Consider the following 26,174-nt stretch of genomic DNA (forward strand, 5'->3'; position numbering starts at 1 on the left):
TATGAGTGATAATATCCTTAGATATACCTGTCATATCCTCATGTTTCCATGCAAAGGTAGATTTTCTTCTTTTGAGGAAGGATACAATGTCTTCTTTCATTTGTCCAAGGATCCCTGATCCGATATAGATTTTGGATTCAGGATCATCAGGATCCATGAGGATTTCGTTCAAATTTTCTGCTACAAGAAAATTGGTTATTGAATAAGTTAACTAAATTAGCAAATGAAGTAATAGAGTAAGGGGGAAAACTTAGCAGCCATTTGAGAGCTGATCCAGTAAGAGTGGATCCAAATCCCTTGCATAGGCATGCTTCCTTTAACCTTTCTGGAATTGGATTGATCTCCATCCTCTCCCTGTATTGTGCTATGTGTTCCTCGGGATCCGTTGAACCATCATACAGCTTCATAGTTGGAATATGGAATCTTTTGGGTATCTCAGCATCACAAATCGGTGGTGCAAAACGAGATACCTTATGGCTTCCATCTGCAATCTCCGGGATAGGTTTGACTACCCCTGGAACACTTGATATCATATCCTTCAGTTTCTGCAGTTCTCTGGCCATAACATGGTTGATACCTGTATCCTGCATGAATCCATGGTTAGTGGTAAGAGAATTATTAAAAGTGTTACCTCCCATCGGGTTCAAGTTAGGAACATTGGATGTGAATCCATATTGCTGGGATTCTGGGATGATGGAGGGATCAGTGGAAGCAATGGTCTGCATTGGAATAAAATCTCCTTGATGAACATCTGAACTTCCTGTTTGCAAACTCTTCAAGGATCCTGGCATCTGGATGGACCCTTGAAACTGGGATGATCCTGGAACAAAAGAGGATCCTTGAACCTGGGATGATCCTGGAACAAAGGAGGATCCTTGAACCTGGGATGATCCTGGAACGAAGGAGGATCCTTGAACCTGGGATGATCCTGGAACGAAGGAGGATCCTTGAACCTGGGATGATCCTGGAACGAAGGAGGATCCTTGAAATTGCTGTGCTCCTAAGTAGGTTCCTGAGTTCACGAAGGATCCCATATGCTGAGGATAGGATCCTGCTGGCTGGAAATATGAACCTGATGCCTGAGTCACTACTGCTGAGCCGAAGTGCACTCCTCTTGATCCACCCACATGTTGAATGTCTGGGATCTCTGATGGCTGAGAAGTAATCATTGGAGTATCAAAATTCAGAGATTTGGGCACCAGTGGGGAATGATCCTCTGCCGTTCTCTTTTGTCTCTTGAGATCTCCGATTTCCTTGAGGATCCTGTCATTAGTTTCATCCTGCCGCTGCATACGATCCCTCATCTGCAAAATCAAAGTAAACATATCACTAGTACTGGGAGCAGAAGAAGTTGAAGCAGGAGAAGATGAAGGTTTAGAGAAAATGGGAGTTGGTCTCTTCTCAGCATTTTTCTGAGATCCAGCAGTTGGTGGAGGCAAAGGTGGAATGCCCTGAGATGAATTGACTGCAGACATCGCTATGGAGGTATTCTTCAACGATGAAGCCATGCAACGCTCCGGAATGATCACCAACAGAAAAATTTTCTTATGAATGAAGCACCAATTGCCCCACGGTGGGCGCCAAACTGTTTTGGTCAAAAATCACACAAGGATAATGCAACCAAACTCTTTGTAAACGGGGAATGATGCTTGGTATGATGAACAAAGATAAGGATCACTTAAATGAAAACTGCACAAGTGACAAAGATTTATACGAGGAAAAAGCCCTTGATCAATGAATGACCTCTGGCATAAAAAACCTCGGGTGATGGAAACTACCGATCACCAAACTTCAATATAACAAACAATGTTTACAACTTCGGATGGTAACGAGCTAGGTACAAGGATTACTATGGTGTAGTATGCTAGTACGTGTAAGAAATGTGTTGTGTCTTCCAAATGCTCAAGAGTGCAATTTATATAAGCGTGTGTGGTCGAATTTTAGGCAAGTCACCTAACTACTAGCTCGTTACCCCTTAGAAATAGAAGTAAATTTAGCCTAACTAATTGCCCGTAAATTGTGCTAAGTTTCCATATTCTCCACAACGTCTATTTCCGGTTATACGTGTGCGAGATTAGCGTGGAAGATTCCTTAATTACGTTGCCAAGACCAGGTCCAATTCGTAATTCCTGCAAAACAACATAAGAAACAAAAGAGAACAATCGTTAGTATGAGGATCCTTAGGATGATCCATGATCCTGATCCTGAAGCTCTTCTGAGGATCACTATCTGCCACAGAAACAAGGATCACTGTTAGGATATTATGTAAGGATCACAGGTCATTAAAAATCCTGCCCTAACAATCCCTACCCGGACTGTTCAGGGATCTGCTCTGATTTTGGCTTCTAATGATGAAATCCTAACCTTATTTGGGAGTGTGCAGGATCAAATGAGGCAGCAACAAGAAACAAACCAGATGCTGTTAAGGGAGATACAACTCCTGAAGTCCGGCTCAAGCAGACCTGCTGAGGATATCGTCACTCCATTACAGCCCAGAGCTTTGAACTTTAGTTCAGCCATGTTTACTGAGGACAATATGGGGAATATTGTGCCCAGCCTCCCTCAGAATCCTACTCCTGAAATACCCTCCTCGGTTAGGATGTCTACCTCAGGATATGTTTCGGGATATGGGCAGAATCCTCCGACTGGTAACGTATCTAATAATAATAATGCTATTACCACTAACAGTGTTGGATCTTTGCAGGATACAACTGTAACGTCAGAATTATCCAGGGAGCTTTAGAAATTAAAGGATATGATATCCAGTGTACCTGGAGTGGTGCAGCCAATTCCTGAAGTATCCCAAGATAGCCACAGGATATCTCGGTTTGTGCATCTTATATGTGATGCTGAAATCCCAAAAAGATTTCAGACTCCGAATATGAAGCTTTACGACGGAACCACGGATCCTGAAGAGCATATTGCCCAGTATAGGGAAAGGATGGAGATCAACCCTATACCTCCGGATCTCAAGGAAGCTTGCCTGTGCAAGGGTTTCGGTTCTACTCTGACAGGATCAGCCTTAAAATGGCTGTTAAATGTTCCTCCGCATTCGATTACATCATTTGCCCACTTAGTCAATTTATTTAATAGTCAATTTTCTTGCAGTCGGAGTTTTGAAAAACTAACCAGTGATCTTTACAGGGTAACTCAAGGACCTCAGGAATCCTTGAGGGATTATGTGAACAAATTCAGTCGAGAATCCTTGGATATCCCACATCTTGATGTTGCAACAGCTGTGCAAGCCTTTAAGATGGGATTGCAAAAGGATTCTCAGTTTTATCAGGATCTTGTAATGAATCCCTGCAGGAATCTTAATGAGGCTCGTAACAGGGCTCTGAGATATATTAGATTGCAGGATGACAAGAAAATGCAAGAGAGGATGAATGCATCCTCATCGTACGAATCGACTAACAGGAAATCAGAATCTTCATATAAGCCATATCGTTCCAAGCCGTATAGCAGAAATGATAACAAGAGAGTGAATGTTGTTGAAGACGAGGATCCTGAAGAATATCCTGAATTATCTGAATATTGTTTTTCTGTTAATATACCTGAACTAATGTATGCTATGCAGGGTTTAGGAGATAAAGCCAGGTGGCCTCGGAAGAATCAACAAAAAGCTGATTGGAAGGATAAATCCAAATGGTGTGCCTTCCATGAAGATTTCGGACATGTTACGGAGGATTGCATCACCTTGAGGAAGGAAATAAGCTATCTTCTGAGCAAAGGATATCTGAAGGACTTGGTAGGAAGGAAGAAAAATAAAGGCCAGGATCCCGAGAAGGATCCTGAAAAAGCACCCTCACCTCCTGCGGATGCCAAGATAATCAACTTCATTTCGGGAGGATCCGATATTTGCGGGACTTCGTACTCGGCGGCGAAGAGACATGCAAAAGAAGCTAAGGCTGAGAGGGGGGATAAACCTGTCAAAATGACTACCCTCACAACTGACAAAATGATCACGTTTGACGCTGATGACAGGGATACTGTCCATGATCCTCACCATGATGCTCTGGTAATAACGTTATATGTGGCTAACCATTTTGTACGCAAGATATTGGTTGATAATGGCAGTTCCGTCAACATAATCCAACTGGAGACTCTGAAGAGAATGAATGTGTCTCCAATGGATATCACTTCGAAGTCTACCGTGCTCGTTGGTTTCAGTGGAGAAGCTAGGAACACAGTGGGAGAAATAAAGCTGCCCGTATATGTTGAAGGAGTCAATAAGATGCAACGTTTCTGTGTGATGGATTCTCTATCCTGCTATAACATCATCCTCGGGAGACCGTGGATTCATGATATGAAGGCCGTTCCATCAACATACCACCAATGCATCAAGATCCCTACCCCTTGGGGAGTTGTCAAAATCGAAAGTGATCAGCAGGAAGCGAAAGAATGCTACTCATCCTCAATGAAATCCTCGGCCAAACCGAGTCCAGCATAGCAATTAAAGATGCGGGCCCAGGATATCATGGAGAATTCGGAGCAGGATGTGAAAAAAGTTATCTTGGACGAGGATAATCCTGATATCTCGGTGCTCGTAGGGACCAATATCCCTACGGATATTGAAGAACAATTAACTAACTTTCTGAAATGCAGGATGTCTACATTCGCATGGAAGCATGAGGATATGACAGGCATATCGAAAGGCATTATTACTCACAAGCTTGGAATTGACAGGTCATACAAACCTATACAACAAAAGTGAAGGAAATTCGCCCCTGAGCGGAATGCAATTATCCAAGAGGAGGTTGAAAGAATATTGAAGTCTAGAATGATTAGAGAAGTCAAATTCCCTAGGAGGCTAGCAAATGTGGTAGTGGTTCCAAAGAAGAATGGGAAGTGGAGAGTTTGTGTAGACTACTGTTAGGGCAGGATTTTAACGACCTATGATCCTTACATGATATCCTAACAAATGATCCTTGTTTCTTTGGCAGATAGTGATCCTCAGAAGAGCTTCAGGATCAGGATCATGGATCATCCTAAGGATCCTCATACTAACGATTGTTCTCTTTCAATTTAATGTTGTTTTGCAGGAATGACGAGTTGGACCTGGTCTTGGTAATGTTATTAAGGAATCTTTCATGTAAATCTCGCACATACCTCACCGGAAATAGACGTTGTGGAGAATATGGAAACCTAGCACAAATTACGGGCAATTAGTTAGGCTAAATTTACTTCTATTTCTAAAGGGGTAACGAGCTAGTAGTTAGGTGACTTGCCTAAAATTCAACCACACACGCTTGTATAAATTGCACTCTTGAACATTCGGAAAAAACAACACATTTCTTACACGTACTAGCATACTACACCATAGTGATCCTTGTACCTAGCTCGTTACCATCCGAAGTTGTAAACATTGTCTGTTATACTGAAGTTTGGTGATCGGTAGTTTCCATCACCCGATGTTTTTTATACCGGAGATCATTTATTGATCAAGGGCTTTTTCCTCGTATAAATCTTTGTGTCACTTGTGCAGTTTTCATTTAAGTGATCCTTATCTTTGTTCATCATACCAAGCATCATTCCCCGTTTACAAAGAGTTTGGTTGCATTATCCTTGTGTGATTTTTGACCAAAACAGTTTGGCGCCCACCGTGGGGCAATTGGTGCTTCATTCATAAGAAAGTTTTTCTGTTGGTGATCATTCCGGAGTGTTGCATGGCTTCATCGTTGAAGAATACCTCCACAGCGATGTCTGCAGTCAATTCATCTAAGGGTGTTCCACCTTTGCCTCCACCACCAGCTGGATCTCAGAAAAATGCTGAGAAGAGACCAACTCCTATTTTCTCTAAACCTTCATCTTCTTCTGCTCTAACTTGTTCTGCTCCCAGTACTAGTGATATATTTACTTTGATTTTGCAGATGAGGGATCGTATGCAGCAGCAGGATGAAAATAATGACAGGATCCTCAAGGAAATCGGAGATCTCAAAAGGCAAAAGAAAACGGCAGAGGATCATTCCCCACTGATGCCCAAATCATTGAATTTTGATACTCCGATGATTACTTCTCAGCCATCAGAGGTCCCAGACATTCAACATGTGGGTGGACCAAAAGGAGTGCACCTCGGCTCAGCAAAAGTGACTCAGGCATCAGGCTCATATTTCCAGCCGGTAGGATCCTATCCTCAGCATATGGGATCCTTCGTGAATTCAGGAGCCTACTCGGGAGCGCAACAATTTCAAGGATCCTCCTTTATTCCAGGACCATCCCAGGTTCAAGGATCCTCCTTTGTTCCAGGATTATGCCAGGGTCAAGGATCCTCTTTCGTTCCAGGATCATCCCAGTTTCAAGGATCCCTCCAGATGCCAGGATCCTCGAAGAGTTTGCAGACAGGAAGTTCAGATGTCCATCAAGGAGATTTTATTCCGATGCAGACCATTGCTTCCACTGGTCCCTCCATTATCCCAGAATCCCAGCAATATGGATTCACATCCAGTGTTCCTAACTTGAACCCGATGGGAGGTAACACTTTTAATAATTCTCTTACCACTAACCATGGATTCATGCAGGATACAGGTATCAACCATGCTATGGCCAGAGAACTGCAGAAACTAAAGGATATGATATCAAGTGTTCCAGGGGTAGTCAAACCTATCCCGGAGATTGCAGATGGAAGCCATAAGGTATCTCGTTTCGCACCACCAATTTGTGATGCTGAGATACCCAAAAGATTCCATATTCCAACTATGAAGCTGTATGATGGTACAACGGATCCTGAGGAACACATAGCACAATACAGGGAGAGGATGGAGATCAATCCAATTCCAGAAAGGTTAAAGGAAGCATGCCTATGCAAGGGATTTGGATCCACTCTTACTGGATCAGCTCTTAAATGGCTGCTAAGTCTTCCCCCTTACTCTATTACTTCGTTTGCTAATTTAGTTAACTTATTCAATAATCAATTTTCTTGTAGCAGAAAATTTGAACGATTGACTAGTGATTTATATAGGATAACTCAGGGTCATAATGAATCATTAAGAGATTATATAACCAAATTTAGTAAAGAATCCTTGGACATTCCCAACTTGGATGTGGCCACAGCTGTTGAGGCTTTCAAAATGGGATTGCTTAGGGATTCATTGTTCTATGATGATCTTGTTATGACACCATGCAGGAACCTAGACGAAGTAAGGACTCGGGCACTCAGATTCATCCGGCTAGAGGATGACAAGAGGATCCATGAGAGACAAGTAGGATCCTCAAAACAAGAAAAGCAAGGATCCTCTTTCAAAAGCAACAAATTCAAATCCTACAGCAGAACTGACAACCAGAACGTGCATGCTGTTGACCAAGAAGAGGACGATGAGGATTATCCTCCGATTTCTGAATACTGTTTTTCCGTTGATAACCATGAACTAATCCTTGCAATGCAGAATCTCGGAGAAAAAGCCAGATGGCCCAGAAAAAATGACAAACCAGCCGCAGCTAAAGACATATCAAAATGGTGTGCATACCACGAGGATTTTGGGCATTTAACAGAAGAATGCATCGCATTAAGAAAGGAAATTGGATATCTGCTGAGCAAGGGGCATTTAAAGGAGTTGTTGGGAAGAAAAAAGCAAAGAACTCAGGATCCTGAAAGAATCCCTGAGAAAGCTCCAGCCCCTCCGGCAGATGCACAAGTGATAAACTTTATTTCTGGAGGATCAGACATCTATGGTACATCCTTTTCAGCAGCTAAAAGGCATGCAAAGGAAGCTAAAATGGATAATGGAGAAAGACCTATTCGAACATCAAGTGTCTCGGAAGGAAAAATCATAACCTTTGATGAGGATGATAGAATTAACATCCAGGATCCTCATCATGATAGTTTAGTTATTACTCTCTTTATTTCTAACCATTTTGTCCGCAGGATCCTTATTGACGAAGGAAGTTCGGTAAACATTATCCAGCTTGATGTTCTGAAGAAAATGGGTATTCCTGAATCAGACATCACACCAAGATCCTCCGTGCTTGTGGGATTTAGTGGCGAAACTAAGAAAACCCTGGGGGACATCAAACTCCCGATTTACGTGGAAGGATTACATAATTATCAGAAATTTTGTGTTATTGACTGTTTGTCTTGTTGTAATGTTATCCTTGGCAGGCCCTGGATACACGATAAGAAGGCAGTCCCATCCACCTACCATCAATGTGTGAAGCTCCCTAGCCCTTGGGGAATAATCAAGATCGATAGTGATCAGCAGGAGGCTAAGGATTGTTACACCTCGTCAATGAAACCAACCTCGAAATCAAGGGAGCAATAGCAATTAAAGTATCCTCCAAGGGATGTCTTGGAGGCAAGAGAGCAGGATGTGGACGAAATCCTCTTAGATCCTGATGATCCTGAATCCAAAATCTATATCGGATCAGGGATCCTTGGACAAATGAAAGAAGACATTGTATCCTTCCTCAAAAGAAGAAAATCTACCTTTGCATGGAAACATGAGGATATGACAGGTATATCTAAGGATATTATCACTCATAAACTTGGCATTGACTACTCAGTTAAACGAATCCATCAAAAAAGGAGGAAGTTTGCACCAGAAAGAAATGCCATTATCCAGGAAGAGGTAGAAAGATTACTACGAGCAGGTATGATTAGAGAAGTAAAGTATCCAAAATGGCTGGCCAATGTGGTTGTTGTTCAAAAGAAAAATGGAAAGTGGAGGGTATGTGTGACAACTCGGACTTTAGACCTACCTTGTGTAACGTATGTGAACGTGTTATGATTACGAGCTTTGATTTAAATGAATGTTATGTTATTATGTGCTACGTGTATTGCGTATTTAATGTGTTTGTTGTTATTAAAAATCGAATTGCACAACACACGGCCCAAGGGCAGCCCAAGCGGATGGGCCGGCCCACTTCCCTTATGCGCGAACAACTATACACCTTAGGGACTTAGTTACTTTCTCAATTGTTACAACACAAGGATACACACACAAACCCTAGCTCCCGTTCTCTTCCTCTTGTTCGCGAATCAAAGGCAATCATCTCGAATCTTTATCGTTCGGATATCATTCTCGTCCTTTCAATCGGTTAGTGTTTAATTGTTTTGTTAATTGAATGATTTATGTGCTTAATGAATCGGCCGAACATGTTTGATTAACCGGCCGGACGTGTTTGTTAACCGGCCGGATATTGTTTATTAATCGGGCCTTATATTATCGGTTGTGAATTGATATCGGTTAAATGGATGATTAGATAATACGGTTTGATGATAACATATTGATTTAGTTTTTGTTGATCGGCCGGATAGGCCTGATAACCGGCCGGACTTGCTTGTTAATCGATCGGATAGGGTTGGGGTTATGAACATGAACCGGTTATGCACATGTAATTGAATGATTAACTTGGTTAATTGGTTAGATCGTTCAATTAGGGTTCATGTGACTTGAATACTAAATGTGCTTGTTTGATCGATATCACGTTAAACGACTTGTGGAAATCGTGTTAATTGATAGGGTATTAGGTAACTGATAATCTAATCGTAACCAGCTTGCATGATATTCGGATTATTGAATCTATCGCACCAAGTAATCTGTTTGCACAAGATACCCACACACAAGCTGGTCCGGTTACACATCCAATCGTACGAGTGAACTGTTGGGCCGAATAACACGGACTGTCCGCACGGACGGACCACACCAACTGTTCCGCACGAGTTTCCGACCGAACGGATTGTCAATCCGGATGGACTGACCATCCGCACGAACCAACTACCGCACGAAAGGTCCAATCTGGATGAACTGACAACCGCACGAACAGACCATCCGCACGAGCTGACAGTCCGCACGGATTGTCAGTCCGCACGAACTGTCACCCGGATGAGTGCCACTCGCACGGATTTCCACCCGGATGGACCAGTGGCCATCCGCACGAAATGCCACCCGCACGGAATGCCCATCCGGACGGATTGGTCACCACTTGCACAATTTGATTAGTTTTGTTTGGGCCATGACTTATGCTTGCAACTTGTTACCTCTGTTTAACCCTACGTGCTATACGTGAATCGAACCTGACTTGAATAAATGCATGATAGGACGTGATTGACCATTACTTGTTACCTGTTCACTTGTGTATCTGCCGAGCAAACCAAGGTGAGTTCACACAGCCAAGGCATGGGATTCCCGGGTTGGGAATTGGGTTGGATATGTTGGATATGGAATGATTACTCGTACTTACGCATATTCTAGACTATAGACCATCGTCCTCAGGTTAGTCAGGACACGTTGCGTAAAACCTACGCAACCCAGATTATTTGCCATATGTCTCCCGGGTCGGGAGGACACGTTACGTAAAGCCTACGTAACCCAATACCATTCACTGGCTTCCAGATCGGAAGGCCACGCTGCGTAAAGCCTACGTAGCCCCCACGCGTACCACTGTCCTCGGGGAAGGACACGTCACGTAAAGCCTACGTGACCCTGTACGTTTTCCTGTTCTCGGTAAAGAAGAACACATGGTCGGAAGTTAGTCTAGTAAGTACCGTTAATGAGAAGCCCTCATTAGCCAGGATAAACATGGGAAGTCCCCACCTTTAGTACACACTAGTATGGGAAGCCCCCACTAGCTATACTTATGCATGTTACGAACTTACTTTCTGTGAACTCGCTCAACTAGTTTGTTGATTATTTGCTGCATGCCTTGCAGGACCTTAGGTATACTTGGAGCTTGCACCAGAGGAGAGGCGGGTCGTTGTGGACAAGAACTCGTGAATGCTTATTAAACACTTTTACATTCACACATTGATACTTATGATTTGGGTTTTACATTTAATGCTTCCGCTACACATATAACGTTTGGTTTTGAACATCGATTATACTTATGATTATTATTAAATGCTATGTTTGATATAATTGATGGTTTGATCCTGGTCAGTCACGCCTCCAAGCGGTGGTATTCCGCGTGTGGGATTTTGGGGGTGTGACAGATTGGTATCAGAGCCATTGGTTATAGAGAACTTGGTTTTAATATGGGAAAACGTTTTATTAAAACCGGACTATAACCAGTACAGTGCTCTCAACGATCCACAACGACGCTTCGCTCCACGTGCAAGACTCGACATCCTAGGTGATAAGGTTTATGTTATTGCCTGTTTGCTAGAACTGTTTAGAACTTTGCTCGCATTACGCTTAGATACACATGCTTTGATTTCATGAGAACACCTATATGCCTATACTTTTCTGTCATCGCCCTATTCGCGAACCATTCTTACCTATGCTACTTGTTACAATGAAGATCATGTCTGGAAGAATTAACATGACACAAGCCCAGCTAGAGGCTCTTATTGCTACGGCAGTTGCAGCCGCTCAAGCAGGTCAACCCGCTCAGCAACAACCTGTGTGTACCTTCAAGAATTTCATGGACTGTCGTCCAAACACCTTCAGCGGCACGGAAGGAGCAGTGGGACTACTCCACTGGTTCGAGAAGCTAGAATCAGTCTTTGAAATGTGCGAGTGCCCTGAGGCTCGCAAGGTCAAGTTTGCCACCGGCACTTTGGAGGGGATAGCATTGACTTGGTGGAACGCCCAAGTCCAGATCTTAGGGTTGGCAGCTGCTAACGCCACCCCATGGAACGACTTTAAGGAACTCATCAAGCGTGAGTATTGCACGCGGGAAGACATACACAAGCTGGAAGACGAGCTTTATAACTTGAAAATGGTTGGATCGGAGATCGAGGCGTATACCAAACGGTCCAATGAGCTGGCCGTTCTGTGTCCTACTATGGTGGACCCTCCATACAAGCGCATTGAGTTGTATCTCAAGGGTTTGGCGCCAGAAATTCAGAGCCACGTGACGTCGGCTAACCTCGAAAACATCCAAGAGATCCAGCGTCTTGCTCACCGTATCACTGATCAGGCAGTGGATCAGAATAGACTGCCCAAGCGTGTTAATGCTACTGCTAATGTCACCACCTCAGTTACTCCTGCTACATCTGGTGACAGTAAAAGAAAATGGGATGGGGATTCCAGCAAGGGTTCAGCATCTGTTCAGCCACAAGCTCAGCAGCAGAAAATCGATCACTATCAGAGTCCCAGTCAGCAATCCTCTAGTGGTCACAGGCAGAGGAGATATCAGGGTAGTCAACCTAGGTGCCACAACTGCAACAGGCATCACCACGGCCCGTGTAACAAGGGTCGTTGCCAAAGGTGTTTTAAGATGGGGCACGAGGCTAAAGACTGTAGGAGTCCACGGCCTGCAAATCAGAATCAGCAGCCTCAGCCACCAGCTCCACAGAACCAGCAGCAGCAGCAGCCACAGCGTGGAAACCGGGGATGTTTCCAGTGTGGGGCTGAAGGTCACTTCAAACGCGATTGCCCTCAGTTGAACCAGAATCGCAACAACAATAACAACCAGGGCAACGGCAACAATAACGGCGGGAACAACAACAACAACGGCAATGAAGCTCGTGGTCGTGCTTTTGTGCTAGGTCGAGGCGACGCAGTGAACGATCCCAACGTTGTTATGGGTAAGTTTCTCCTCGACAATATTTACGTTACTGTTTTGTTTGATTCGGGTGCGGATACAAGCTATATGTCTGTGAAAATGTGTCAACTACTAAAACGTGCACCAACACTTTTACCCACCAAACATGTAGTCGAGTTAGCTAACGGTAAAAGTCTAGAAGCCACGCACGTAGTTCAGGGTTGTACTCTTATCTTAGCTGGTCAAGCCTTCTCTATTGATCTCATTCCCATAGTTTTGGGTAGCTTCGACGTCGTGATTGGGATGGATTGGTTATCTCAACACCAGGCAGAGATCTTATGCAGTGAAAAGATCATTTGTATTCCTCGTTCGGGTCAGGAACCTCTCGAAGTTCAAGGCGACAAGAGTGGTGCAGTGATAGGCATCATCTCTTTCTTGAAAGCGCAGAAATGTTTACGAAAGGGGCACACTGCCATTCTGGCACTCGTTACAGACGCTTCAGCAAAGGAAAGGAAACTGGAAGATATACCAGTTGTACGTGACTATCCTCAGGTGTTCCCTGAAGACTTACCTGGACTACCGCCTCATCGTCAGGTCGAATTTCAGATCGAGCTCGCTCCAGGAGCAGCACCCATAGCTCGCGCACCATATCGTCTAGCTCCATCAGAATTGGAAGAATTGTCAAAGCAACTGCAAGAGCTCTTGGAAAAGGGCTTCATTCGTCCAAGCTCTTCGCCTTGGGGAGCTCCAGTACTCTTTGTGAAGAAGAAAGACGGTACGTTTAGGATGTGCATCGACTACCGTGAACTCAACAAGGTGACGGTGAAGAACCGTTATCCTCTTCCGCGCATCGACGACTTATTCGACCAGTTGCAAGGGTCGTGCTACTATTCGAAGATAGACTTGAGGTCGGGGTACCATCAGTTGAGAGTCCGGGATGAGGACGTCTCCAAGACAGCCTTCAGAACTCGTTACGGTCACTACGAGTTTCTCGTCATGCCATTCGGGTTAACGAACGCGCCTGCTGTATTTATGGATCTTATGAACAGGGTGTGCAAACCCTATCTTGACAAGTTCGTCATAGTATTCATCGACGACATCCTGATTTACTCCAAGAGTCAGGAGGAACACGAGCAGCATCTTCGTCTTATTTTGGAACTCCTTCGGAAGGAACAGCTGTACGCCAAACTTTCTAAATGCGACTTCTGGCTTCGTGAAGTCCACTTCTTAGGCCACGTAGTGAACAAGGATGGGATCCATGTTGATCCATCCAAGGTAGATTCGATCAGGAACTGGCCTGCACCGCGTACACCGACAGAGATACGCCAATTCTTGGGTCTGGCAGGTTACTACAGACGGTTTATCAAGGATTTCTCGAAGATTGCTCAGCCGCTTACGTTACTGACACAGAAGGGTGTTACCTATCGCTGGGGAGAGCCCCAGGAGACCGCGTTTCAGCACCTAAAGGATAGACTTTGCAGTGCACCTATCCTCTCATTGCCAGAGGGCACAGACGACTTCGTGGTTTATTGTGATGCATCCATTCGGGGACTTGGATGTGTGTTAATGCAGCGCGACAAGGTTATCGCTTACGCCTCTCGTCAACTCAAGATTCATGAACGGAACTACACGACGCACGATTTAGAGCTGGGAGCTGTTGTATTCGCGCTTAAAATATGGCGACACTACCTGTACGGTACCAGGTGCACGATTTACACCGATCACAGGAGTCTCGAGCATATTCTTAAGCAGAAGGATTTGAACATGCGTCAACGACGATGGGTCGAGTTACTGAACGACTACGAATGCGCTATTAAGTATCATCCAGGCAAAGCCAATGTTGTGGCTGACGCCCTCAGTCGGAAAGACACATTACCACGGCGCGTGCGAGCGCTACAGCTTACAATTCAGTCTAATCTTCCTGCTCAGATACGAGCCGCTCAGACAGAAGCATTGAAGCCCGAAAACGTCAAGGCTGAAGCCTTACGCGGCTCACGACAGCAAATGGAACAGAAGGAAGATGGCGCTTATTATGTAACGGGCCGGATTTGGGTCCCTCTCTACGGCGGTTTACGCGAACTTGTAATGGATGAAGCTCACAAGTCTCGCTATTCGGTACATCCAGGGTCGGATAAAATGTACCACGACATCAGCACTACCTATTGGTGGCCTAGTATGAAGGCCCACATTGCTACGTATGTTGGAAAATGCTTGACCTGTGCGAGAGTCAAGGTCGAATACCAGAAACCAGCTGGCCTACTTCAGCAGCCTAAGATACCGCAATGGAAATGGGAGGAAATTTCCATGGATTTTGTTACGGGTTTGCCCAGATCCCAGCGTGGAAACGATACGATATGGGTCATAGTTGATCGACTCACCAAGTCTGCACACTTCTTGCCGATTAAGGAAACGGACAAGTTCTCCACACTCGCAGACGTCTATCTTAAAGAAGTTGTTTCGAGGCACGGGGTGCCCACGTCCATCATTTCGGATCGCGATGCACGATTCACGTCAGAACTATGGCAAGCAATGCACAAGTCTTTTGGCTCACGATTAGACATGAGCACAGCATATCACCCTCAGACGGATGGTCAGTCTGAGCGAACGATCCAAACACTAGAAGACATGCTTCGGGCATGCGTTATCGATTTCGGCAACGGCTGGGAAAAGCATCTCCCTTTGGTGGAGTTCTCGTATAATAATAGCTATCACACCAGCATTCAAGCCGCTCCATTCGAGGCATTGTACGGGCGTAAATGCCGGTCACCTCTCTGTTGGGCAGAGGTGGGAGATAGTCAGATCACGGGTCCAGAGATTGTTGTGGACGCCACAGAAAAGATTGCACAGATACGACAACGCATGGCGGCAGCACGCGACCGTCAGAAAGCCTACGCGGACAAGCGTAGAAAGCCATTGGAGTTTGAGGTCGGGGACCGGGTTTTATTGAAAGTCTCACCCTGGAAGGGTGTGGTTCGTTTTGGCAAACGGGGCAAACTGAATCCGCGATACGTCGGACCATTCGAAATTGTCGAAAAGATTGGCAAGGTAGCCTACAAGTTGAACCTACCAGCTGAACTCGGGGCAGTTCACAATGTCTTTCACGTATCGAACTTAAAGAAGTGTCTATCAGATGAAAATCTCATCATTCCTTTTAAGGAACTCACCATCGACGAGCGGTTGCAGTTCGTCGAAGAGCCAGTTGAAATCACGGACCGGGATGTGAAGGTCCTCAAACACAAGAGAATCCCTCTTGTTCGAGTTCGTTGGAACTCCAAACGTGGCCCAGAGTACACCTGGGAACGCGAAGACAGGATGACAGAAAAGTACCCCCAGTTATTCGGGAACAAGGCAACCACTACTGAGGCTGAAGCTACTACTTCGGAATTTCGGGACGAAATTCCAGATCAACGGGGGGAGGATGTGACACCCCAGGAAAATCAGTGAACAATACAGTTTATCTAGCTTCCTCAGTAAGTGCATACCAAATTTCGGGACGAAATTTCCAATTAGTTGGGGATAATGTGACAACTCGGACTTTAGACCTACCTTGTGTAACGTATGTGAACGTGTTATGATTACGAGCTTTGATTTAAATGAATGTTATGTTATTATGTGCTACGTGTATTGCGTATTTAATGTGTTTGTTGTTATTAAAAATCGAATTGCACAACACACGGCCCAAGGGCAGCCCAAGCGGATGGGCCGGCCCACTTCCCTTATGCGCGAACAACTATACACCTTAGGGACTTAGTTACTTTCTCAATTGTTACAACACAAGGATACACACACAAACCCTAGCTCCCGTTCTCTTCCTCTTGTTCGCGAATCGAAGGCAATCATCTCGAATCTTTATCGTTCGGATATCATTCTCGTCCTTTCAATCGGTTAGTGTTTAATTGTTTTGTTAATTGAATGATTTATGTGCTTAATGAATCGGCCGAACATGTTTGATTAACCGGCCGGACGTGTTTGTTAACCGGCCGGATATTGTTTATTAATCGGGCCTTATATTATCGGTTGTGAATTGATATCGGTTAAATGGATGATTAGATAATACGGTTTGATGATAACATATTGATTTAGTTTTTGTTGATCGGCCGGATAGGCCTGATAACCGGCCGGACTTGCTTGTTAATCGATCGGATAGGGTTGGGGTTATGAACATGAACCGGTTATGCACATGTAATTGAATGATTAACTTGGTTAATTGGTTAGATCGTTCAATTAGGGTTCATGTGACTTGAATACTAAATGTGCTTGTTTGATCGATATCACGTTAAACGACTTGTGGAAATCGTGTTAATTGATAGGGTATTAGGTAACTGATAATCTAATCGTAACCAGCTTGCATGATATTCGGATTATTGAATCTATCGCACCAAGTAATCTGTTTGCACAAGATACCCACACACAAGCTGGTCCGGTTACACATCCAATCGTACGAGTGAACTGTTGGGCCGAATAACACGGACTGTCCGCACGGACGGACCACACCAACTGTTCCGCACGAGTTTCCGACCGAACGGATTGTCAATCCGGATGGACTGACCATCCGCACGAACCAACTACCGCACGAAAGGTCCAATCTGGATGAACTGACAACCGCACGAACAGACCATCCGCACGAGCTGACAGTCCGCACGGATTGTCAGTCCGCACGAACTGTCACCCGGATGAGTGCCACTCGCATGGATTTCCACCCGGATGGACCAGTGGCCATCCGCACGAAATGCCACCCGCACGGAATGCCCATCCGGACGGATTGGTCACCACTTGCACAATTTGATTAGTTTTGTTTGGGCCATGACTTATGCTTGCAACTTGTTACCTCTGTTTAACCCTACGTGCTATACGTGAATCGAACCTGACTTGAATAAATGCATGATAGGACGTGATTGACCATTACTTGTTACCTGTTCACTTGTGTATCTGCCGAGCAAACCAAGGTGAGTTCACACAGCCAAGGCATGGGATTCCCGGGTTGGGAATTGGGTTGGATATGTTGGATATGGAATGATTACTCGTACTTACGCATATTCTAGACTATAGACCATCGTCCTCAGGTTAGTCAGGACACGTTGCGTAAAACCTACGCAACCCAGATTATTTGCCATATGTCTCCCGGGTCGGGAGGACACGTTACGTAAAGCCTACGTAACCCAATACCATTCACTGGCTTCCAGATCGGAAGGCCACGCTGCGTAAAGCCTACGTAGCCCCCACGCGTACCACTGTCCTCGGGGAAGGACACGTCACGTAAAGCCTACGTGACCCTGTACGTTTTCCTGTTCTCGGTAAAGAAGAACACATGGTCGGAAGTTAGTCTAGTAAGTACCGTTAATGAGAAGCCCTCATTAGCCAGGATAAACATGGGAAGTCCCCACCTTTAGTACACACTAGTATGGGAAGCCCCCACTAGCTATACTTATGCATGTTACGAACTTACTTTCTGTGAAATCGCTCAACTAGTTTGTTGATTATTTGCTGCATGCCTTGCAGGACCTTAGGTATACTTGGAGCTTGCACCAGAGGAGAGGCGGGTCGTTGTGGACAAGAACTCGTGAATGCTTATTAAACACTTTTACATTCACACATTGATACTTATGATTTGGGTTTTACATTTAATGCTTCCGCTACACATATAACGTTTGGTTTTGAACATCGATTATACTTATGATTATTATTAAATGCTATGTTTGATATAATTGATGGTTTGATCCTGGTCAGTCACGCCTCCAAGCGGTGGTATTCCGCGTGTGGGATTTTGGGGGTGTGACAGTATGTGTCGATTTCACTGATTTAAATAAGGCATGTCCCAAGGATCCTTTCCCATTACCCCACATTGACTCCATGGTGGATGCAACGGCGGGTCATGAATTGTTAACCTTTATGGATGCATCATCTGGATTCCAACAAATTCAGATGGAACCATCTGACCAAGAGGATACGGCTTTTATGACCCCAACCGGTTTATATTGTTACATTGCTATGCCGTTTGGATTAAGGAATGCAGGTGCAACATATCAAAGGCTGGTGAACATGATGTTCAAAGATCAGACTGGACAAACTATGGAAGTATACATAGACGATATGGTAGTGAAATCCAAAAAAGCTGAGGATCACCTAAGGGACTTGGAGGAAGCATTTGATATCCTTGATAGTTATAACATGAAGCTTAATCCTTCAAAATGTCACTTTGGTGTTAAAGCAGGCAAATTCTTAGGATATATGGTAACCCAGAGGGGCATTGAAGCAAGCCCGGAACAAATCAAAGCATTGGTGAATATCAAATCCCCTGCCAACGCTAAGGATGTGCAAAGGCTAACAGGCAGGATAGCGGCATTAAACAGATTTATATCCAAATCCTCAGAAAAGTGTAAAGAATTCTATGATATCCTAAGAAAAAACAAGAAATTCGAATGGACTGAAAAGCATGAGAATGCTTTACAAGCCCTCAAAGAATACATGTCCTCAGCTCCAGCATTGATGAAACCAGAAAAAGGAGATGTGTTATCCTTATTGTTAGGGCAGGATTTTAACGACCTATGATCCTTACATGATATCCTAACAAATGATCCTTGTTTCTTTGGCAGATAGTGATCCTCAGAAGAGCTTCAGGATCAGGATCATGGATCATCCTAAGGATCCTCATACTAACGATTGTTCTCTTTCAATTTAATGTTGTTTTGCAGGAAAGACGAGTTGGACCTGGTCTTGGCAATGTTATTAAGGAATCTTTCACGTAAATCTCGCACATACCTCACCGGAAATAGACGTTGTGGAGAATATGGAAACCTAGCACAAATTACGGGCAATTAGTTAGGCTAAATTTACTTCTATTTCTAAAGGGGTAACGAGCTAGTAGTTAGGTGACTTGCCTAAAATTCAACCACACACGCTTGTGTAAATTGCACTCTTGAACATTCGGAAAAAACAACACATTTCTTACACGTACTAGCATACTACACCATAGTGATCCTTGTACCTAGCTCGTTACCATCCGAAGTTGTAAACATTGTTTGTTATATTGAAGTTTGGTGATCGGTAGTTTCCATCACCCGAGGTTTTTTATGCCGGAGATCATTTATTGATCAAGGGCTTTTTCCTCGTATAAATCTTTGTGTCACTTTTGCCGTTTTCATTTAAGTGATCCTTATCTTTGTTCATCATACCAAGCATCATTCCCCGTTTACAAAGAGTTTGGTTGCATTATCCTTGTGTGATTTTTGACCAAAACAGTTTGGCGCCCACCGTGGGGCAATTGGTGCTTCATTCATAAGAAAGTTTTTCTGTTGGTGATCATTCCGGAGTGTTGCATGGCTTCATCGTTGAAGAATACCTCCACAGCGATGTCTGCAGTCAATTCATCTAAGGGTGTTCCACCTTTGCCTCCACCACCAGCTGGATCTCAGAAAAATGCTGAGAAGAGACCAACTCCTATTTTCTCTAAACCTTCATCTTCTTCTGCTCTAACTTCTTCTGCTCCCAGTACTAGTGATATATTTACTTTGATTTTGCAGATGAGGGATCGTATGCAGCAGCAGGATGAAACTAATGACAGGATCCTCAAGGAAATCGGAGATCTCAAAAGGCAAAAGAAAACGGCAGAGGATCATTCCCCACTGATGCCCAAATCTTTGAATTTTGATACTCCGATGATTACTTATCAGCCATCAGAGGTCCCAGACATTCAACATGTGGGTGGACCAAAAGGAGTGCACCTCGGCTCAGCAAAAGTGATTCAGGCATCAGGCTCATATTTCCAGCCGGTAGGATCCTATCCTCAGCATATGGGATCCTTCGTGAATTCAGGAGCCTACTCGGGAGCGCAGCAATTTCAAGGATCCTCCTTTATTCTAGGACCATCCCAGGTTCAAGGATCCTCCTTTGTTCCAGGATTATGCCAGGGTCAAGGATCCTCTTTCGTTCCAGGATCATCCCAGTTTCAAGGATCCCTCCAGATGCCAGGATCCTCGAAGAGTTTGCAGACAGGAAGTTCAGATGTCCATCAAGGAGATTTTATTCCGATGCAGACCATTGCTTCCACTGGTCCCTCCATTATCCCAGAATCCCAGCAATATGGATTCACATCCAGTGTTCCTAACTTGAACCCGATGGGAGGTAACACTTTTAATAATTCTCTTACCACTAACCATGGATTCATGCAGGATACAGGTATCAACCATGCTATGGCCAGAGAACTGCAGAAACTAAAGGATATGATATCAAGTGTTCCAGGGGTAGTCAAACCTATCCCGGAGATTGCAGATGGAAGCCATAAGGTATCTCGTTTCGCACCACCAATTTGTGATGCTGAGATACCCAAAAGATTCCATATTCCAACTATGAAGCTGTATGATGGTACAACGGATCCTGAGGAACACATAGCACAATACAGGGAGAGGATGGAGATCAATCCAATTCCAGAAAGGTTAAAGGAAGCATGCCTATGCAAGGGATTTGGATCCACTCTTACTGGATCAGCTCTTAAATGGCTGCTAAGTCTTCCCCCTTACCCTATTACTTCGTTTGCTAATTTAGTTAACTTATTCAATAATCAATTTTCTTGTAGCAGAAAATTTGAACGATTGACTAGTGATTTATATAGGATAACTCAGGGTCATAATGAATCATTAAGAGATTATATAACCAAATTTAGTAAAGAATCCTTGGACATTCCCAACTTGGATGTGGCCACAGCTGTTGAGGCTTTCAAAATGGGATTGCTTAGGGATTCATTGTTCTATGATGATCTTGTTATGACACCATGCAGGAACCTAGACGAAGTAAGGACTCGGGCACTCAGATTCATCCGGCTAGAGGATGACAAGAGGATCCAGGAGAGACAAGTAGGATCCTCAAAACAAGAAAAGCAAGGATCCTCTTTCAAAAGCAACAAATTCAAATCCTACAGCAGAACTGACAACCAGAACGTGCATGCTGTTGACCAAGAAGAGGACGATGAGGATTATCCTCCGATTTCTGAATACTGTTTTTCCGTTGATAACCATGAACTAATCCTTGCAATGCAGAATCTAGGAGAAAAAGCCAGATGGCCCAGAAAAAATGACAAACCAGCCGCAGCTAAAGACAAATCAAAATGGTGTGCATACCACGAGGATTTTGGGCATTTAACAGAAGAATGCATCGCATTAAGAAAGGAAATTGGATATCTGCTGAGCAAGGGGCATTTAAAGGAGTTGTTGGGAAGAAAAAAGCAAAGAACTCAGGATCCTGAAAGAATCCCTGAGAAAGCTCCAGCCCCTCCGGCAGATGCACAAGTGATAAACTTTATTTCTGGAGGATCAGACATCTGTGGTACATCCTTTTCAGCAGCTAAAAGGCATGCAAAGGAAGCTAAAATGGATAATGGAGAAAGACCTATTCGAACATCAAGTGTCTCGGAAGGAAAAATCATAACCTTTGATGAGGATGATAGAATTAACATCCAGGATCCTCATCATGATAGTTTAGTTATTACTCTCTTTATTTCTAACCATTTTTTCCGCAGGATCCTTATTGACGGAGGAAGTTCGGTAAACATTATCCAGCTTGATGTTCTGAAGAAAATGGGTATTCCTGAATCAGACATCACACCAAGATCCTCCGTGCTTGTGGGATTTAGTGGCGAAACTAAGAAAACCCTGGGGGACATCAAACTCCCGATTTACGTGGAAGGATTACATAATTATCAGAAATTTTGTGTTATTGACTGTTTGTCTTTTTGTAATGTTATCCTTGGCAGGCCCTGGATACACGATATGAAGGCAGTCCCATCCACCTACCATCAATGTGTGAAGCTCCCTAGCCCTTGGGGAATAATCAAGATCGACAGTGATCAGCAGGAGGCTAAGGATTGTTACACCTCGTCAATGAAACCAGCCTCGAAATCAAGGGAGCAATAGCAATTAAAGTATCCTCCAAGGGATGTCTTAGAGGCAAGAGAGCAGGATGTGAACGAAATCCTCTTAGATCCTGATGATCCTGAATCCAAAATCTATATCGGATCAGGGATCCTTGGACAAATGAAAGAAGACATTGTATCCTTCCTCAAAAGAAGAAAATCTACCTTTGCATGGAAACATGAGGATATGACAGGTATATCTAAGGATATTATCACTCATAAACTTGGCATTGACTACTCAGTTAAACGAATCCATCAAAAAAGGAGGAAGTTTGCACCAGAAAGAAATGCCATTATCCAGGAAGAGGTAGAAAGATTACTACAAGCAGGTATGATTAGAGAAGTAAAGTATCCAAAATGGCTGGCCAATGTGGTTGTTGTTCAAAAGAAAAATGGAAAGTGGAGGGTATGTGTCGATTTCACTGATTTAAATAAGGCATGTCCCAAGGATCCTTTCCCATTACCCCACATTGACTCCATGGTGGATGCAACGGCGGGTCATGAACTGTTAACCTTTATGGATGCATCATCTGGATTCCAACAAATTCAGATGGAACCATCTGACCAAGAGGATACGGCTTTTATGACCCCAACCGGTTTATATTGTTACATTGCTATGTCGTTTGGATTAAGGAATGCAGGTGCAACATATCAAAGGCTGGTGAACATGATGTTCAAAGATCAGATTGGACAAACTATGGAAGTATACATAGACGATATGGTAGTGAAATCCAAAAAAGCTGAGGATCACCTAAGGGACTTGGAGGAAGCATTTGATATCCTTGATAGTTATAACATGAAGCTTAATCCTTCAAAATGTCACTTTGGTGTTAAAGCAGGCAAATTCTTAGGATATATGGTAACCCAGATGGGCATTGAAGCAAGCCCGGAACAAATCAAAGCATTGGTGAATATCAAATCCCCTGCCAACGCTAAGGATGTGCAAAGGCTAACAGGCAGGATAGCGGCATTAAACAGATTTATATCCAAATCCTCAGAAAAGTGTAAAGAATTCTATGATATCCTAAGAAAAAACAAGAAATTCGAATGGACTGAAAAGCATGAGAATGCTTTACAAGCCCTCAATGAATACATGTCCTCAGCTCCAGCATTGATGAAACCAGAAAAAGGAGATGTGTTATCCTTATTGTTAGGGCTGGATTTTTGTGATACATGATCCTTACATGTGATCCTAACCAGTGATCCTTGTTTCTTTGGCAGATAGTGATCCTCAGCAGAGTTCCAGGATCAGGATCACGGACCGTCATAGGATCCTCTTGCTAACAGTTGCTTTCATTGAATTTAATGTTATTTTGCAGGGACATCTAGCAGGATCCGCTCTTAGCATCACCATCAAAGGACGCGTCTTTACAATTATAGCATGTGCTTAATCGGAGATGGACGTTGCAAAGGATATGGAAACTTGGCATGATTTAAGGGCGACAATTTAGGCTAGATTTGCTTTTATTTCTAAAGGGGTAATGAGCTGATTATTAGTCTTTTTACCTAAAATAGGCCACCTACACTTGTATATATAACACTCTTCCCCATTCGGAAGACACACAACACAATTCTCACACGCTTAGACACACATTACGATAGTGATCCTTGTACTCAGCTCATTATCATCCGAAGTTGTAACCATATTTTGATATATTGAAGTTGGTGATCGGTAGTTGCCATCACCCGAGGTTTTTTATGCCGGAGATCATACATTGATCAAGGGCTTTTTCCTCGTATAAATCATTGTGTCTTTGCATATTTCATACTGAAGTGATCCTTTACTTTTTCAATAAACCAAGCATCATTCCCCATTTACTTAGAGTTTGGTTGCATTATCCTTGTGTGATTTTTGACCAAAACAGTTTGGCGCCCACCGTGGGGCCATTGGTGCTTCATTCATAAGAAAACTTTCTATTCGAAATCATTTCAAAGAGTTACATGGCTTCATCATTGAAGAATACATCCACAGCGATGTCGGCAGTCAATTCATCTACTGGCATTCCACCTTTGCCTCCACCACCAGCTGGATCTCAGAAAAATGCTGAGAAGAGACCAACTTCTATATCCTCTAAACCATCATCTTCTGCTCTAACTTCTTCTGTTCCCAGTACTAGTGATATATTTACTTTGATTTTGCAGATGAGGGATCATATGCAGCAGCAGGATGAAACTAATGACAGGATCCTCAGAGAAATCGGAGATCTCAAAAGGCAAAAGAAAACGGCAGAGGATCATTCCCCACTAATGCCCAAATCTTTGAATTTTGATACTCCAATGATTACTTCTCAGGCAACAGAGGTCCCAGACATACAATATATGGGTGGATCAAGAGGAGTGCATTTCAGCCCAGCAACAATGACTCAGGCATCAGGATCATATTTTCAACCGGTGGGATCCTACGCCCAGCATTCGGGATCCTTCATGAGCTTAGGATCCTCCTTTGTCCCTGGATCATCCCAGGTTCAAGGATCCTCCTTCGTTCCGGGATCATCCCAGGTTCAAGGATCCTCCTTTGTTCCAGGATCATCCCAGGTTCAAGGATCCTCCTTCGTTCCGGGATCGTCTCAGATACCAGGATCCTTCCAGATGCCAGGATCCCTAAAAAGTTTGCAAACAGGAAGTCTAGATGTCCATCAAGGGGACTTCATTCCAATGCAGACCATTGCTTTTACTGGTCCCTCCGTTATCCCAGAATCCCAGCAATATGGATTCACACCCAATGTTCCTAACTTGAACCCGATGGGAGGTAACACCTTAAATAATTATCCTACCACTAACCATGGATTCGTGCAGGATACAGGTATCAATCATGCTGTGGCCAGGGAGTTACAGAAGCTGAAGGATATGATATCAAGTGTTCCAGGGGTAGTCAAGCCTATCCCGGAGATTGCAGATGGGAGCCATAAGGTATCTCGTTTTGCACCACCAATTTGTGATGCAGAGGTACCCAAAAGGTTCCATATCCCTACTATGAAGCTGTATGATGGTACAACGGATCCTGAGGAGCACATAGCACAATACAGGGAGAGGATGGAGATCAATCCAATCCCAGAAAAGTCAAAGGAAGCATGCTTATGTAAAGGATTTGGATCCACCCTTACTGGATCAGCTCTTAAATGGCTGCTAAGTCTTCCCCCTTACTCTATCACTTCATTTGCTAATTTAGTTAATTTATTCAATAACCAATTCTCTTGTAGTAGAAAATTTGAAAGATTAACTAGTGATTTATATAGGGTAACTCAAAGTCATAATGAATCATTAAGGGATTATATAACTAAATTCAGTAAAGAATCCTTGGACATTCCCAACTTAGATATGGCCACGGCTGTTGAGGCCTTCAAAATGGGACTGCTTAAGGATTCATTGTTCTATGATGATCTTGTTATGACATCGTGCAGGAACTTAGATGAAGTAAGAACTCGGGCACTCAGGTTCATCCGGCTAGAGGATGACAAGAGGATCCAGGAAAGACAAGTAGGATCCTCAAAACAGGAGAAGCAAGGATCCTCCTTCAAGAACAATAAATTCAAATCCTACCATAGAAATGACAACCAGAACGTGCATGCTGTTGACCAAGAAGAGGATGATGAGGATTATCCTCCGATTTCTGAATATTGTTTTTCTGTTGACAATCATGAACTAATCCTTGCAATGCAGAATCTAGGAGAAAAAGCCAGGTGGCCCAGAAAGAATGATAAACCATCCGGGACTAAAGACAAGTCAAAGTGGTGTGCATACCACGAGGATTTTGGGCATCTAACTGAAGAATGCATCGCATTAAGAAAGGAAATTGGATATCTGCTAAGCAAGGGACATTTGAAAGAATTGTTGGGAAGGAAAAAGCAAA

The sequence above is a fragment of the Helianthus annuus genome, chromosome 9, assembly GCF_002127325.2.
Source record: "Helianthus annuus cultivar XRQ/B chromosome 9, HanXRQr2.0-SUNRISE, whole genome shotgun sequence".
Lineage (NCBI taxonomy): Eukaryota > Viridiplantae > Streptophyta > Magnoliopsida > Asterales > Asteraceae > Helianthus > Helianthus annuus.